General features: G+C 52.1%; 1 long non-coding RNA gene across 3 annotated transcripts in view; it reads left to right on the forward strand.

Moving 5' to 3' along the window:
• LOC142015107 (uncharacterized) overlaps positions 1-15,116 on the forward strand; it is a 67,264-nt gene that overhangs the window by 38,034 nt on the left and 14,114 nt on the right. The window contains exons 3-5 of one of the 3 annotated variants that reach the window (XR_012646100.1): positions 952-1,051; positions 5,913-6,117; positions 8,057-8,297. This is a non-coding gene — a long non-coding RNA (uncharacterized LOC142015107). Of the gene's footprint in view, positions 1-951; positions 1,052-5,912; positions 6,118-8,056; positions 8,298-10,546; positions 10,680-15,116 lie in introns of those variants that run through there. The other 2 variants (XR_012646101.1, XR_012646102.1) reach the window with 2 other exon arrangements.

Genomic DNA, 15,116 nt, shown 5'->3' on the forward strand with positions numbered 1-15,116 from the left:
TGCATGTGGGGGAAGCCTGTGGGAGAGCTGGGGGGAGGGGCAGCTGAGCCTGCCAGAGCTGCACCGAGAAGGAGGAGGCAGGGGAAGCAGTGGCCATGAAGGATCAACCGCAGTGCATGGAGCTCTGCTCTGAGACAGGTTAAACGTGGGACTGGGGGGGGCGGTTTTGGGACTGAGAGGGTTAAATCTGGAGTTGAGGAGATGGGTTAGGGGCTGAGAGGGGTTAAACCTGGGAGTGGGGGGTGAGATGGGTAAAGTTTGGGGATAGGTAGGTGGATTTTGGGGGCTGAGGTAGGTAAAGCCTGGAGCTGGGGGTAACCGCTTTCTAACTGGTACAAATCATTGTGTGTGCACTGTTCTTAAAACAGGGGTGACAAAAAGAACAGTTTGCCTGTTTGTTAAGGACTGTCTCATATTCGCATGCCTGGCAGCTCTTGGAGTGTTGTTTTTGTAACTACATTTGAAAAAATGGCTCTCCTCACAATTTCAGTTGCAGACCCCCTGCCGTAGGCTCACGTTTTACTGCTCTGAGCTCTACTGTGACAGCTAAAACATTACTTTTCATTTGGAATAAAAGCTGAGATTTTCACACAGTCACATGAGTCCAAGAACTGGGCCTTTAAGACAAAGATTAAAAAAATCAGATGTGCAATAACATACAGTTGGCTGTGCTCTTCTGGTCTTTCTTCAGGTGAAACTCCACGGTTTTGTTCAGACGTTCGGCCTCAGTTCTACAAGTACTTACACCTGAATAACTTTAGCAGATCTTCAATAGTCAACATTTGCCTTGGGAAACCACCCAGTTATCATTGTTATATCCTACTGTCAGTGTGAACAAATTATGATACCTCGTATGTAAGTGAGTCATAAGTGTTAGCTGACATCAACCACTCTACGGATGACAGCAGACTCTCATATCCTTATGATTATTCTGGTTTTATTTTATCACAGATTTTTGAAGGCTCAGCAATTTTATCAGAAACAATAACGTGATCATATAAAGCATTGTAGAGGAAGCACAGTAACAAAGAAGCTTCAGAGACAGCTGCATGTAAGATAATCTATCACCATAAAGATTACTCTCTAGCTCTTAAAACACAATTAATCATGGGTTTAAAAAATAGTTACTATTAAAGTGAATATAAATGAATGTTTAATAATGGGATGGTTAAACACGGCCCAGAAGTGCAAGTCAGAGAGTAACATTAAAGCTACGTCTACACGTGCACGCTACATCGAAATAGGCTACTTCGCTGAGTAACGTCTACACGTCCTCCAGGGCTTTCAACGTCGACGTTGCGCAGCACCACATCGAAATAGGTGCTGTGAGGGAACGTCTACACGCCAAAGTAGCACACATCGAAATAAGGGTGCCAGGCACAGCTGCAGACAGCGTCACAGGGCGGACTAGCGCTTCTGGGGCAACAGCTAGCCGCTCCCTTAAAGGGCCCCTCCCAGACACACGCAGCCTGCACAGCACGCGGTCTGCAGAGCCATAGGCACGCACACCTCGAGCAACGCAGTCATGATGGACCCCCAGCAGCAGCAGCAGCAGCAGCAGCAGCAGCCAGAGGTCCACCCAGCCGCCCCTGCAGGAGCAGTGCTCGCCCTGCTCAATGCCATGCAGGAGGCAGCTGATCACATCCTTGCCACAGAGGAGGAGCTGCCCGCAGGGGAGGAGGACGCAACCCCCAACCCTGCAGCACCCCGCCCCCCCCACCTCATACGCCACCAGCTGTGGAGCTACCCTACGAGCACCGACTGGCGGGAGCGGCTGGTGCTCGGAGAGTGGGACGATGATCGCTGGCTCAGGAACTTTCGCATGAGCCGGCAGACATTTCTGGAGCTATGCCAGTGGCTCACCCCCGCGCTCAGGCACCAGGACACCGCCATGCGGCGTGCCCTCAGTGTGGAGAAACGGGTCGGCATCGCTGTCTGGAAGCTGGCCACTCCAGACAGCTACCGATCCGTGGGCCAGCGGTTTGGCGTCGGCAAGGCCACCGTCGGGGCTGTCCTCATGGAGGTAAGAGGACCCACGAGGGGAGGGGGAGGCAGCTCTGGGAGGGCAGGGGAGGGGAGGGGGGCCCTGGCAGGGGACGGCCACACACACCCTGCTCACCCCTCATTGGTGCTCTCCCATGTGCTTCCCCTGCAGGTCGTCCGCGCCATCAACGCCATGCTCCTCCACAGGCTCGTGAGGCTTGGTGACCCGGATGCCGCCATCGCGGGCTTTGCCACCCTGGGCTTCCCCAATTGCTTCGGGGCTCTGGGTGAGATTCACATCCCCATCCGCACCCCGGAGCACAGTGGAGCATGCTACATAAACAGGAAGGGCTACCACTCAGTGGTCCTCCAGGCCTTGGTGGACAGCCGGGGCCGTTTCCTGGACATTTATGTGGGCTGGCCTGGCAGCACCCACGACGCCTGGGTATTCTGGAACTCGGGCCTGTGTCGCCGGCTGGAGGTGGGGACCTACGTTCCCCAGCGGGAGATTCCTGTGGGGGACACCACCATGCCCCTCTGCGTCATCGCAGACGCGGCATACCCCCTCTGGCCCTGGGTCATGCACCCGTACACGGGCCATCTGTCTGCCAGCCAGGAGCGCTTCAACCAGCACCTGAACCATGCGCACCAGGTGGTGGAGCGCTCATTTGGCCGCCTCAAAGGGTGCTGGAGGTGTCTCCTCACCCACCTGGATGCGGGCCCCACCAACATCCCCCAGACTGTGGGTGCGTGCAGCGCCCTACACAACCTGGTGGAGAGCAAGGGGGAGGCCTTCTTTCACGGCTGGGCTGTGGAGGCCGGCAGGGCCGATGTGCAGCCACCCGCTGCCCCCAGTCGCCAGGTCGACCCCGAAGGGATCCGGGTCCGGGAGGCCCTGCGGGCCCAGTTTGATGAGGCCGCAGGGTGAATACTGGCAGGCCCCCCAGTGCCCCCCCATCCTCCACAACACTTCCTGCCCCTACGCCCACACCACAGAGCACCCAAGAGCACACCCGCCCCCACTTTTCTTGTAAAAATAAAGGCAGACAGTTGTTTATCAAATCAAACATCTTTTGAACTCTTATTATAACGGAAATTCTAACTTATATATGTATATATTATAAAAACAGGGATAACATGAAAGGGGAAGACAAGGAAGGGGAGAACTATTTACATGGGGGGGGTAAGGATCAGCATTGGAAAACGGAGGTCACAAATACAAACTATTTTCAGCAAAAAATAACTTAAAAGTGGGGGGAATATATACAAAGGGGGGGCCCACTTCCTGGGCCCCACGCCCCTACAGTCCAGCGCTGGGGGTGGGCGGCCGGGATCCCCGCCTTGGCCGCAGCCCTGGCCGGGGCTGGCTGGGGGCCAGGCGGACCGGGAGATACAGCCAGCGAGTGTCAGCTGGCCCCAGATCCCCCTCGGCAGAATGGCCCTCGGTGGCGGGTGGCAGTGCGACGGCAGACGGCGCGGCAGCTGGAGCAGCGGGTGGCGCAGCGGGTGGAGCAGCAGGTGGAGCAGGCAGGGTGGGCGCAGCAGCGGCCAGCGTGGCATGGGGGGCCAGGTAGTCCGCAATGCGGTTGAAAGTCTGCATGTAGGCCCCCCATGCCTCCTGGCGCCAGGCCAGCGCCCGCTCCTGAAAGTGGAGGCGGCATTGCTCCACCCACAGCCGCTGCTCAGCAACCTCCACCTGCCGGCGGTGGAGGGCCAGCAGCTGGGGGTCCGTCGCCGGTGGCTGCTGGTGCTGGGTCCGCCATCTTGCCCACCGTGGGGCCGGTTGGTCCTCTGCCAAGGGGCTGGCCTGGAATGATGGCCCCGGAGGGCTTTTCGGGACCACTGACGCCTTGCTGGCGCTCTCCGGTCCTTCCGATAGTGCAGCTGTGGAACACAGGAGTGGGGGAAGAAGAGTGGAGACAGCCATTAGTGTGGGCCCCGAGCCGTGGCCCTTGTCCCCCCACCCCTCTGCTGCAGGTTCCCCACCCCGTCCCTGGGAGATGCTGCTGTGATGGGGTTCAGGGGTCCCCCTGCACTGCACCCTGTCCGCTGGCAGGAGTGACTCTCACTCAGCAGGTATGACAGGAGAGGTTTATTAGGCAACAGGTGCCCAGTTTCTCCCAGAAGCGACAGTACAGCAGTCAGAGACGGTCCTTCCAACCTGTCCTGGGGAGAAGACCCCAAGGGGTGCCCCTCTGGGGTGTAGCTTTCCCCCTCCTCAGGCTGGCTGCCTTCTAGCTCTCCCTTCCCCTAGCCTCTAACTGCTGCCCCTGATTCAAACCCAGCTCGGCTCCTCCCTCCTCTTTGCTCAGGGCAGATGTGTAACCTGCCAGTTGTAGCCCCAGGATCATCCTTAGCCACTGGGAGCTATTCAGCTTGTTTCTCATATCTAGCCTGAGTCTCGCATTTGCACTCCCCCCACTCCATCACATGCTGCTGCTGCTGCTGCTGCTGCTGCTGCGGGGTGTCCCACCCCCTCCCCCCGGGGGACCCTAGAGGTTCCGCTCCCCCCAGCCCCGGGGATGGGGCATGGCACTGTCGTGCTGGGGGGGGGGCAGGGGTTGATGGACTCTTCTGAGGGACATGCCACTGCTGTCCTTGGGGCCATGGTCATCTGGGCATGTGGAGGGCCCTGGTCATATCTATTACCCCTGCCCCTCAACCCCTGGGGTGTGCACCGGGGGGGGTACATACCTGATGGTCCACTCCCACGCTCGGGGGAAACCCGGGGGGCGGATGCCCGGCTGGAGCTCCAGGATGGCATCATTATTTGGAGCCCAATGTTGCTGGAGGAGGAGTCCCCCTCCTTCTCCTCCTCCTGCTCCGGTGTCCCGGGGGTGGGCTCCTGGGGGGGCCCCCGGGGTGCGGGGCTTGCCTCTGGGGCGGACTCCACCTCCGGGGCCTGCTGGGGCTCCTCAGCCGAGATGTCAAGAGTGGCCGGAGGGGGGGAGGTGTGCCGGGGGCCCAGGATGTCCCTGAGCTCCCTGTAAAAGGGGCAAGTGACGAGGGCGGCCCCAGATCGGCCGACCGCATCCCGGGCCCGGGCGTAACCCTGCCGCAGCTCCTTCACTTTACTCTGGACATGATCCGGAGTGCGGGCAGGGTGACCCCGGGCGGCCAGGCCCTCGGCCAGCCGAGCGAACACATCTGCATTCCGCCTCTTGCTCCCCATTACCTGGAGCACCTCCTCCTCACTCCAGAGCCCCAGCAGGTCCCGAAGCTCGGCCTCCGTCCAGGAGGGGCCCCGCTGCCGCTTCGCCGCCTGGCTCCTGGGCTGGGAGCCCTGGCTGCCCTTGGGGGGGGTCCCCTGGGGGCGCTGGGGGGGGCTGCCGGGTGGCCATCGCAGCTGGGTGGGTGTCTCTAGCTGGCTGAGGGACGTGCAGGCTGGCCGCGTGTCTGGGCTGCCGCCTGCACGTTCTCTCAGCTTCCTGCACAGGAAGGGAGGGGGCGGGGAGCTTTAAGGGGCCGCTCCACGCGGCCACCATTGAGCTCAGGGGCTGGAGAGAGCGTCTCTCAACCCCTCAGCTGATGGCCGCCATGGAGGACCCCGCAATTTCGATGTTGCGGGACGCGCAACGACTACACGTTCCCTACTTCGACGTTGAATGTCGAAGTAGGGCACTATTCCCATCCCCTCATGGGGTTAGCTGCTTCGACGTCTCGCCGCCTAACGTTGATGTTAGCTTCGAAATAGCACCCAACACATGTAGCCGTGACGGGCGCTATTTCGAAGCTGGTGCTGCTACTTCGAAGTAGCGTGCATGTGTAGACGCGGCTTAAAGGTCCTTGTTTGATTCTGAGCACTATGAATAGCTCCAATCAAAGGCAGCGCACCGACAAAGTAAAACCATCTTAATGAGAGGCGTAGCATTTTTGTGATAAAGTTAGACTGATGCAGTGTCAGTGTGAGTAAATCTTTCTTGTTGCAGATCACCTACAGCTTTCGAGGGTCATTTGGACCTGAGGTGGACAATGCAGCTCTGCACCTATCAGCCAACTAGGACCCATGCATGGAGGTGAAGGCAGTTGATAGCCGAGTGGCAAATGGACCCGTTCTTTTGGGTTTAGCGCAATGAGGCAGAAAGAAGACAATATGGGGGACATCTGGACAGAGGTAGAAGTTCAGAGGACCAGGTCTGTCTGGGCTATCTGTGTGCTAGTTGTATGACCCAAGCCCCAACCATCTTTATCTGGACCACAACCTTCTAAATGAGAGGAATCAGCAGGAATGCATATGCTAAAGGTGCATTCCATGCAATGTTGAACGCATCTCCCAGTGTATTGCAGCCTAGTCCATGTCTGGAGCAAGTGTGGAGGCAGCATTTGTTGGCAGCTGTAGCAAACAGATCCACAGTTGGCAAGCCCCATTTGTGGAAGATGTGGGAGATTGTGGATCTGTTGATTTCCCGCTCATGATCGAGAGGGAAATTGTGGCTGAGGTCTTTCCGCAAGTAGATTCTCACTGGCTGTTATGTAGGCTGCCAGCAGGTGGATTTGTCAAGGGATACACCACTCCCACAGTTGTACTTCTTCTCGGCAGAGTTGTCTCGAGAATACTCCACCCTGTTTGTTCATGTAGTGCATTGTTGCTGTATTGTCCATCATTATGCAGACTGTGCTGTTGGTGATCTGCAAGGAGAAATGCATGCAGGCACACCATACTGCTCTGGGCTCTAGGAGGTTGATGTGCTTGAGCCACTCGTCTGTTGACCATGTGCCCTGAACCACCTGGCCCCTGAGGTGGGCACGCCAGCCTAGTAGGGAAGCATCTGTCATAATCGTGATAGTGGGAGAGGGTCTCCGGAAGGGAACCCCTTTGCATATATTCTGTGGCTGCGTCCACCAACTGAGAGAGTTTCTGACTGTAGCTGGGATGCTCAGTGTTTTGTTCAGTGGAAGGACATGGGGCCTGAACACTGCTCTGAACCAGGCCTGCATTGGTCTCATCCAGATGCACGCATGGGGTACAACAGAGATGGCTGCTGCCATGTGGCCAAGGAGACATAGACACTATCTGGCAGTTATGCTGGGACTGACCTGCGGCATGATGACAAGGTCTTGCATTGCCTATAGTCTGTACAGAGGCAGCGAGGCTGTGGTTGTCTGGCGATCCAAAAGTGTCCCTATGAACTTGAGTGTGCGAGTTGGTGTCAGAGTGCACTTCGGCAGGTTTATACATGGACCCACATCAGAGAACAGTGTTCTGGTCAGAGCTGTTGCCTGTTGATTCTGAGCTAAAGAGCGGCCGCTTATCAGACCGTAGTTGAAGTAGGGAAAGATGGTTCACACCCTTGGTTCTTGGATGTGCAGTGACCACTGCTAGAACCTTTGAGAAAACCTTTGGTGCGGTGCATAGGCCGACAGGTAGCACCCTGTCTTGGAAGTGTTGTTTCACTATCATGAGACTGAGGAATGGTCTGTGCGATGGGTGAATGGTGACATGAAAATAAGCATCCTGGAGGTCAACAGTGGACAGTCAATCCCCTTTCTGTAGGGTGGGGATAATCGTGGCCAATGTTACCATCTTGAATTTTTGACAGAGCACATACCAGTTCAGAGAACTAATATGGGTCTCCAACCCCTTGTTTTCTTCTGTGTGAGGAACTAGCATGAGTAGAAGTCCCTTCCCCTGTGCTTGATGGGTACCTCTTCTATTGCCCCCTGCTGTACAAGATGTTGCACCTCTTGCACAAGATCAGACTCATGACAGGGATCCCTGAAAAGGGACGGGGATGTGGGTTGAGGTTTGCAGATGAATGGGACAATGTAACCGGGGTGTGCTACCTCCAAGATCCACTTGTCGGTGGTGATGGCTCGCCATGCAGGGTAGAATGCTGCTAGCCTTGAGCCAAAGGTGGTGTGGGGCTTGGCCCAGAGCCCACAAGCTATGGGGCGGTCTGACTGTCAGCCAAATCTTCAAAATGACTGACAGGCCAGTGCCTGCTGGGTCAGAGACCGATCCATGGCTTGTCTCCTCCTTGGTTGTTTCTGATGTCATCTGTTACCATAGCGTCTGTTACTGAATGGCGATGCTTTGCACTTGTAACTACACTGTTTTGTTTTCATTTGGCAGTGACTGTTTGGATGCCCAGGATACATAAGGTGACCCATGAAGCTTTGAGGGAGTGAAGTGTCTCATTAGTGTTTTCTGTGAAGAGCTGAGACATTTCAAAGGGAAGATCCTCGACGAGTTGGACATCCCAGGGAAAGCCAGGCAATTTGAGCCACGACACCCACCTCATGACCACTGCTGAAACCAGGGACCTAGCAGCAGTTTCTGCTGCATCCAGAGCTGATTGTACAGCTGTCCTTGAAATGAGGGAGCCCTCTCCCATGAGGGCTTTGTACTGGCCTCTTTTGTTGTCTGGAATTGTCCCAATGAAGGTGTGAAGTTGGTCAAAGACGTGGTGTGCATATTTGCATGAAATGCCACATAACTGGTAATGTGAAATTGTAGGGTGGCTGGTGAGTACAGATTTTTCCCCATGGCATGCAGCCTTTTCCACCCTTTGTTTCTCAGGGTGAATCTGGCGTTCTGCTGTCTAGCCCTCTGATTTCTCGGTGAGTTAGAGGGTAGGTGAGAGAAAAGGAATTTGTCACCCTTTGAGGCCACCTAATGCTTTCAATCAAGCCTCCTTGAGGTGGGAGGAATGGAGGCTGGAGTGCTCCACAGAAGCCTGACTGGATCCAAGAAGGCTTCATTAATTGGTATCACCACTCTGTTCTGGGTGGACGAGTGTAAGATATTAGCCAGCTTGTGATTAGTAACACAACGGGGCTGAGAGGGATATCTCCAGCCTTTCTGAGACCCTCCAGGAGAGGTCTTGAAACGTGTTGGGGTCATCACCCAAGAGGGAGGTGGGTAGTGGGATAGTCGAGCCTCTGGAGGACGATGAGGGAGAGAATTGTGATGGGAGTGAGGAATGTGCTCGATCATCTCCCCTAGCATAAATCCCATAGTCCTTGACCTCTGAAATCTCCGACCTGTCCAGTGACTGAATACTAGGGAGTCGGGGTCTGTTCTTCAGTAGAAGTTGAGGTAATGGCTGGGGAAATGGCTGGTGATGAAAAACTGCCCCTAGATCCCAGTATGGCCAGGTGGGCAGCCTGGCTGGTGGCACCCACTGCTGTTGCCACAGTTGTAATTGTTCTGGCTTGGATGAAGATTTTCTTGCTGTTCTCTGAGGTGAAATGAGAACCTTGCAGAATCAAGAACTGAGGGAGGGACTGTAATTGCAGCCAGCACCAGCAGCAATCGGAGCTGAGGAGCTGGCTGCCCGCACACACACAGTAAGTGCTACAGGTGTCTCATGCCTGTGCCCTGCATGCACAGGCAACCATGGTGTAGAGGAGGGACACTGCTACCTACAAATCTTCGGCTGGTGGGCACAGGGGCTGATGCACTTTAAAGTGGAGCTCCTATGGGGGCCCTTGAAGAAGAATGAGAAAAGCACCATGAAAAGCAAGTGGGGAATCATTGTGTGGGAACTGACAACTGCAGTTTGCTACTTCTTGGTCACAAACCCATTTGCAGTTGGGAAGTCTACTGTGTGGGTCGTGATGATGCCAATATGTAGCGCCATTAATCACCTCTTACCATAAAGGACTGTAACTCTCAGCAATGTGCAGGAAATACTCTATGGTGTTGAGGCAATGGGATTCCCTAACTCCAGCAGGGCAATAGATGGAACACGCACTTCAGTTATGGCTCCAGACCTTCTTGCAATGGAACACATCAACTGCGAGGGTTACTTCTCCATGGTCTTGCGAGCACAGGTCAATGGGCCCGTTTCTCTGCCATCCGTGTAAGGTGCTCAGGGAAGTTGCATTATGCACACATTTTTAGGAACACTGGACTGTATAGAAAGCTGCACACAGAGACTTTCCTTCCAGACCAGAAGATTCAAATGGGGGATGTAGAAATGCCCTAGTGAGACCCCCACCTACCCTTGTTCTTGCGGCTTATGAAGCTTTGCACCAGGAACCTAGACAGCAGCAAGGAACACATCAACAACAGGTTCAGCAGGTACCAAAGGGCTGTTGAAAGTGCCTTTGGTTCAAAGAGAGGTCTAGTCAGCCCTTTCAGCACAAGGTTTAGGTTCCCACATGGGAGCAGGAAGTCGAGGTTGAGCAAAGAGGAACTTTTAATAATTGAGTAAAAAAGCACCGACTATTCTCTACAGGTTGCTGAAAGGCTATTATAAGTGCAGGATGGACCCTAAAAGAACTTGGGGATATGAGCCAGAGCATAGTCTAGGATGTGTAGAAGATTTGCAAATGTTGGGGAAATTTGTAGGGACATGCACTGGACCATTTCTGTAGGTCAGTATGTCACGGAGAGGACTTTCTACAGTGTAATAGAACCATGGGCTTTCTAGGTGTTGGAGCCAATCAGAAGCTATGCTTTTAGGTGGAGAATCCCCAAAATGGGATGCACAATACACCTTCTGTCATGTGAGAGCAGGTGTGGAATGGTGAGCACCCAATAGATAAAGGTATCAGGTCGGTCTCGTCCAAGTAGGAGCAGTCAGGATGATGTGAGTTCTATTCCTTTTATTTTTAGGAGGATCTCCAGCAGTAAAGGAAAGGGAGGAAAGCCATAAAAGTCTTTGACCCCCGGGGAGGAGAAGAGCATCACCCAGAGAATGGTGTCCCATCCCTGCCCTAGAGCAGTAGCATGGACATTTCTTGTTCTGGTAAGTGGCTACCAGATCCACAGACAGTGTTCTTCATCGAGTGAATAAGTCATGGAATACTGACTAGTGTATCTCTCACTTATGTGTGTGTGGGAATTTGCGGCCGAGACTGTCTGCTATCAGCCTGCCCAGTCACAGACAAAGTCACGTTCACAGAGAGGTACCTGTGTTAGTCCATATCTTCACGACACAGACTAGCAGTCGCATAGCACTCTGAAGACTAACAAAATAATTTATTAGGTGATGAGCTTTTGTGATGTGATGGGAGATGCACCAGTTCCATTATCTCATTGACTCTCTGCACCAGGCACAACCAGACTCCTCCCTGTCAGCTGATGTAGTACACACAGACGGTGTTGTCTCTGAGGGTCTTTGCATGTGACCCTGGACTCGGCAGAGGGAAATGGGCACAGGCATTCCCGACCACTCTAAACTCAAGGAGATTGATGTGGAAGGTTATTTCCACAGGTGACCATTTGCCTTGTGTTGTGAGGCCATTTAGGGCACCCCACCCTACGAGTGACAAGTTGCTGGTAAGGAGTGATGATAATGATACCAAAGAGCCCGTTGTACACCTTGGCCAGGTCTGTCTGTCACTCTAAGGAGTTTCTGATCATGGTGGGTAGTGACAGGCGTTCGTGCAGCCTGTCTCTGATCTGCAAACCGATGTGCCCCATAACTGGAGGCATCCCATGTGGAGTCTGGCATATGGTACCATTGCCATGCCCGCAGCCATATGTCCCAAGAGTTGGAGGCAGAGTCTGGCTGGAATCTGCGGACTGCACTGAATGGTGCCTATAAGCAAAACAAGGGATAGGAACCTGTGCTGAGATAGGAGGGATTTGGCCTCTACAGTGTCGAGGTTAGCCTCTCTGAATTCCAGGCACAGCACTGAAGTGAGCTAGCTACTCTTGAAGGTTGATATGTAAGCCCAGTTCTGTGGAGAAGCGTACTGTATTGTCAATGGCTTAATGAGTCTCCCAGAGAAATAGGGCTCTGAAGAGATAATTGTTCAGTGTGAGCATAAATAAGCGGCTACCACTGAGAGAACTTTGGAAAACTCTCAAGGGGCTGATGAAAGCCTAAAGGGGAGAACTCTGTATTGGTAATGGGCATGTCCCAGAGTGAATCTGAGAAATCACTCGCGAGCCAGTACGACTGAGATGAAAAAGCAGGCTGGGAAAGTCTCTCTGTTCCAATGGTGGAATGATCATCAATAAAGTGACCCTCCTGAGCTTCGACACACTTATGGAGAGCTCTGAGATTCAGCAGGGGTCTGGAGTCTCCTTTTCCCTATTCTTGCCCGGTAAACATTGATGTATTGGTTCTCTAGCTCGTAACTGGAAGAAGTGATCTATTTCCTGTCCTAGTGAACTCACACGGGAAGGGTCCTCAAAGAGCCAGAGGTGTTGTGGAGGGTGCAGGGAGGTGAAATGGATGGAGTTCTCAGATCAGACAATCTCTAAGACCCATTGGTCCAATGTTATGCAATCCCAAGCCTGGGCCAAATGAGTACACAGCGATGGTTAGTCTGGGCACCACAGGAGGAAACGGTGTAGATGGCTGGGGCAGTGGAGTGGTGTCATTTTGTAGCCATTAGACACATGGCAGAGGCGGGAATGGAGAGAGCAAAGAATGGAAATTTTGGCAGGACAGAATTTAGAGGGTAAGAGCCGTCAACCCCTGACAGTGAGTCTACAGTATCTTATTCTTTACCTTATTCATTAGACACACTGTGTCTAGAAGCGCTCCGCTCACTGCTACATGTAAATCTAGCCAGGCCAGACACTGCCTTTTCTATGACAGTCTAGCGGTCTAGGCTGGTTTAATGTTTCTGTCCTCCAACCAGGATCTGAGAAGTTAAATTGGTGAGCTTTGGACAGCATTGTTACTGGGCTTTTCAATATTCAGATGCACAGCTGTCTTCAAGCAGCTCACTCGGAAAGCCGTGCAGGATTACAGGAATGGGTTGTCCAGTCCACAGTTAGACTGGAAGTCACTTTTCCAAAGCTGGATACAAGAGCCAGATCATCCCTGGACCTTGTACAGAGGTTGGCATACAATGTCCTTCATCCACCTTCCACTGTCACTGTGCTTAAGGAAGTGCAGGGATGGCTCCCTCCACGTGTCTCCCAGTGCACATGCCACCAAAGGGGAAGCAGAGAAGAGATGAGGACATGACAGACAAGGCCAACAACAAGGAGGGAGACATCTACGCTATCGTGCAGGAAGAAGCCTCTGTGTCACCTCTGCTCCCAACTTAGGCTACGCACATGCTGCACGTGGGCTGAAGAGATCCAGGCTTGAGGGCGTAAGACAACCACTGACTTACAGGAGTTACCAAGAAACTTCACCTCTGGCCAGCTGATTCCACAATTTTTCCAGTATGAGGGTGCTAGCACCTACCTCAGGAACATCTGATACTCACCACTGTCAGAGACCAGACACGGCACTAGATGGAGTTCTGATCTAATCGGGCTATTTCTGTGCTCTGAAACAACACTTCCAGGAATAAACAAACTATTCCATTTGCAGCCTGCACTGACACAGAGCATGCTCTGTCCCCTGGGGTAAAGGGGCCAATTACAGGAACTTGTGTCCATTGGTTATGAGCTGTCATAGAGAGGTCTTGCAGCTCAGGCAGAAGAGACTCAGATTTTAAATGTCGGAGTGCTGGATTGACTCCTGCTATGCTAACTACTCAGGACCACCAAGTTACACAACCACAGCTGCCATTAGGGATGCTTTGAATATACAAAAACGCAAAAATACTCTCGAGCTCTAGTCTGAATTTAAAGTGACAGGCTCAGGCTTCTAGGAACAGAACGGGGACACAAAACCCCGTCCCTTTAAACACTCCCACTTGTGGTTAAATAATGCTATTTTTCTTTGGGAGAACATAGTAACGTCAGAAAAGTTGGATGGCCCTGCACTGGCTGAGGTATTCAAGTGGCATTTTGTATATCTTGGCACTCTGTCACTTTCCAACGCATCATTTTTACACTTCACAAATCATGTTTTGTAGGCACTCTCCTAACGCGAAAGCAGGCCAAACACAAAATTACACGTTGGCTGTAAGTAGCCAGGTAAGGTGCACTCAAGGCCGAGGGAACAGAAACGTTTCGTGTATAACCCATAAAGCATTTATAGAGTTTTATGATAGTAATATTTTTACCAGGGCCTGATCCAACTAGCTTTGAAGTCACCAGGAGTCTTTCCATTGACATCAGAGGGATCTGGTTCCGCCTTAGAGTGAGTTATACCCATGAGAAAAATATTTTGCTGTAACATCTTAACATTCTGCCATTGATGTATGAAAACTGCCTGTCACTTGGCCATACATCCTCCAAGTAATGACACTCACTCTGTTTGTATTATTTAAAAATGAGCCCCAGTCATTTAAGAAAGGTAATATTTTCTTAAGTATGCCTGCTAGAGAAAATTAGCAAAATCTTCCTCGAGCTGTAACTAAACCATAAGAGCACAGCTGCTGTAGAGGTCTCCCAGTGTAAACTCCACTGATATCATCCCCATCAGAAGGTCATAAAACTGATTGATTATAAATACAGTCCTCATTTGTTTACAGCTTACATTTTTGGGTCCTGGGTAATTAGCACATTAGCAATCTCTCAACGTGAGTGCTTACAGGTGCTGCTCAGAGATAGCCCAACTCAAAAAAAGGCAGAAGAAGAAAATAACAATGGCTTTACTTAAACGATCTCTGGATGGATAAACATTTTTGGAAAAATGTCAGCTGTGTAAGTGTTTTGCTACTTGATCACACCTACCCAGCAGTCCTGGGTGGAAAAGGGCATTAAAATGGCTTGTTAATTTCCTTTAATGTAAAGTAGTGCCGGAAAAATTTAAGACATGTCAGAAATGTGGGGGAGATGTCCTCTTTGTGAAGCCTGCAGCTGCGCAAGTCTTTTAAGATTCCTTCCTCTCCGCACAAGCCAACAAAGGAAGATAAAGATCACCCTGCTTGTGGTAACTGGTACTTAGTTCCTTTTAGTTACACTAAAAATAAACTCTCTTTTGCTTCTGTAAAGATTTCAGCCTTCAGACATGGTACTCAGGAGAGCTGTAAGCCAGCCATCTTCCTCTCATTCAGGCTTGGTCTGAAGTTCACCACTATACAGTGTGCACAGAACATTTATGTTTAAAGTTACATTTTATTTGCACAGCCAGACATATTGGGTTCATGCTTATTTTCTAATTCACCAATTAAGTCACTGTGAGAGCTCCATAGCCAGTATGCATTAAAATGGTCACTCTTTAATAACGTATAGTATTTTGGTGACAACTACAGTCCTTGGAGCCAATTCTTTAGCTTATGTCAACAGGTTATGTCTATACTAGACATAGAAGTCTATGCAATTTAATATGCAATTTGTGCAATTAAAGCTAAGCCAATTGCATTGCTAAAATTGATTTATC

The sequence above is a fragment of the Carettochelys insculpta genome, chromosome 6 (assembly GCF_033958435.1).
Source record: "Carettochelys insculpta isolate YL-2023 chromosome 6, ASM3395843v1, whole genome shotgun sequence".
Lineage (NCBI taxonomy): Eukaryota > Metazoa > Chordata > Testudines > Carettochelyidae > Carettochelys > Carettochelys insculpta.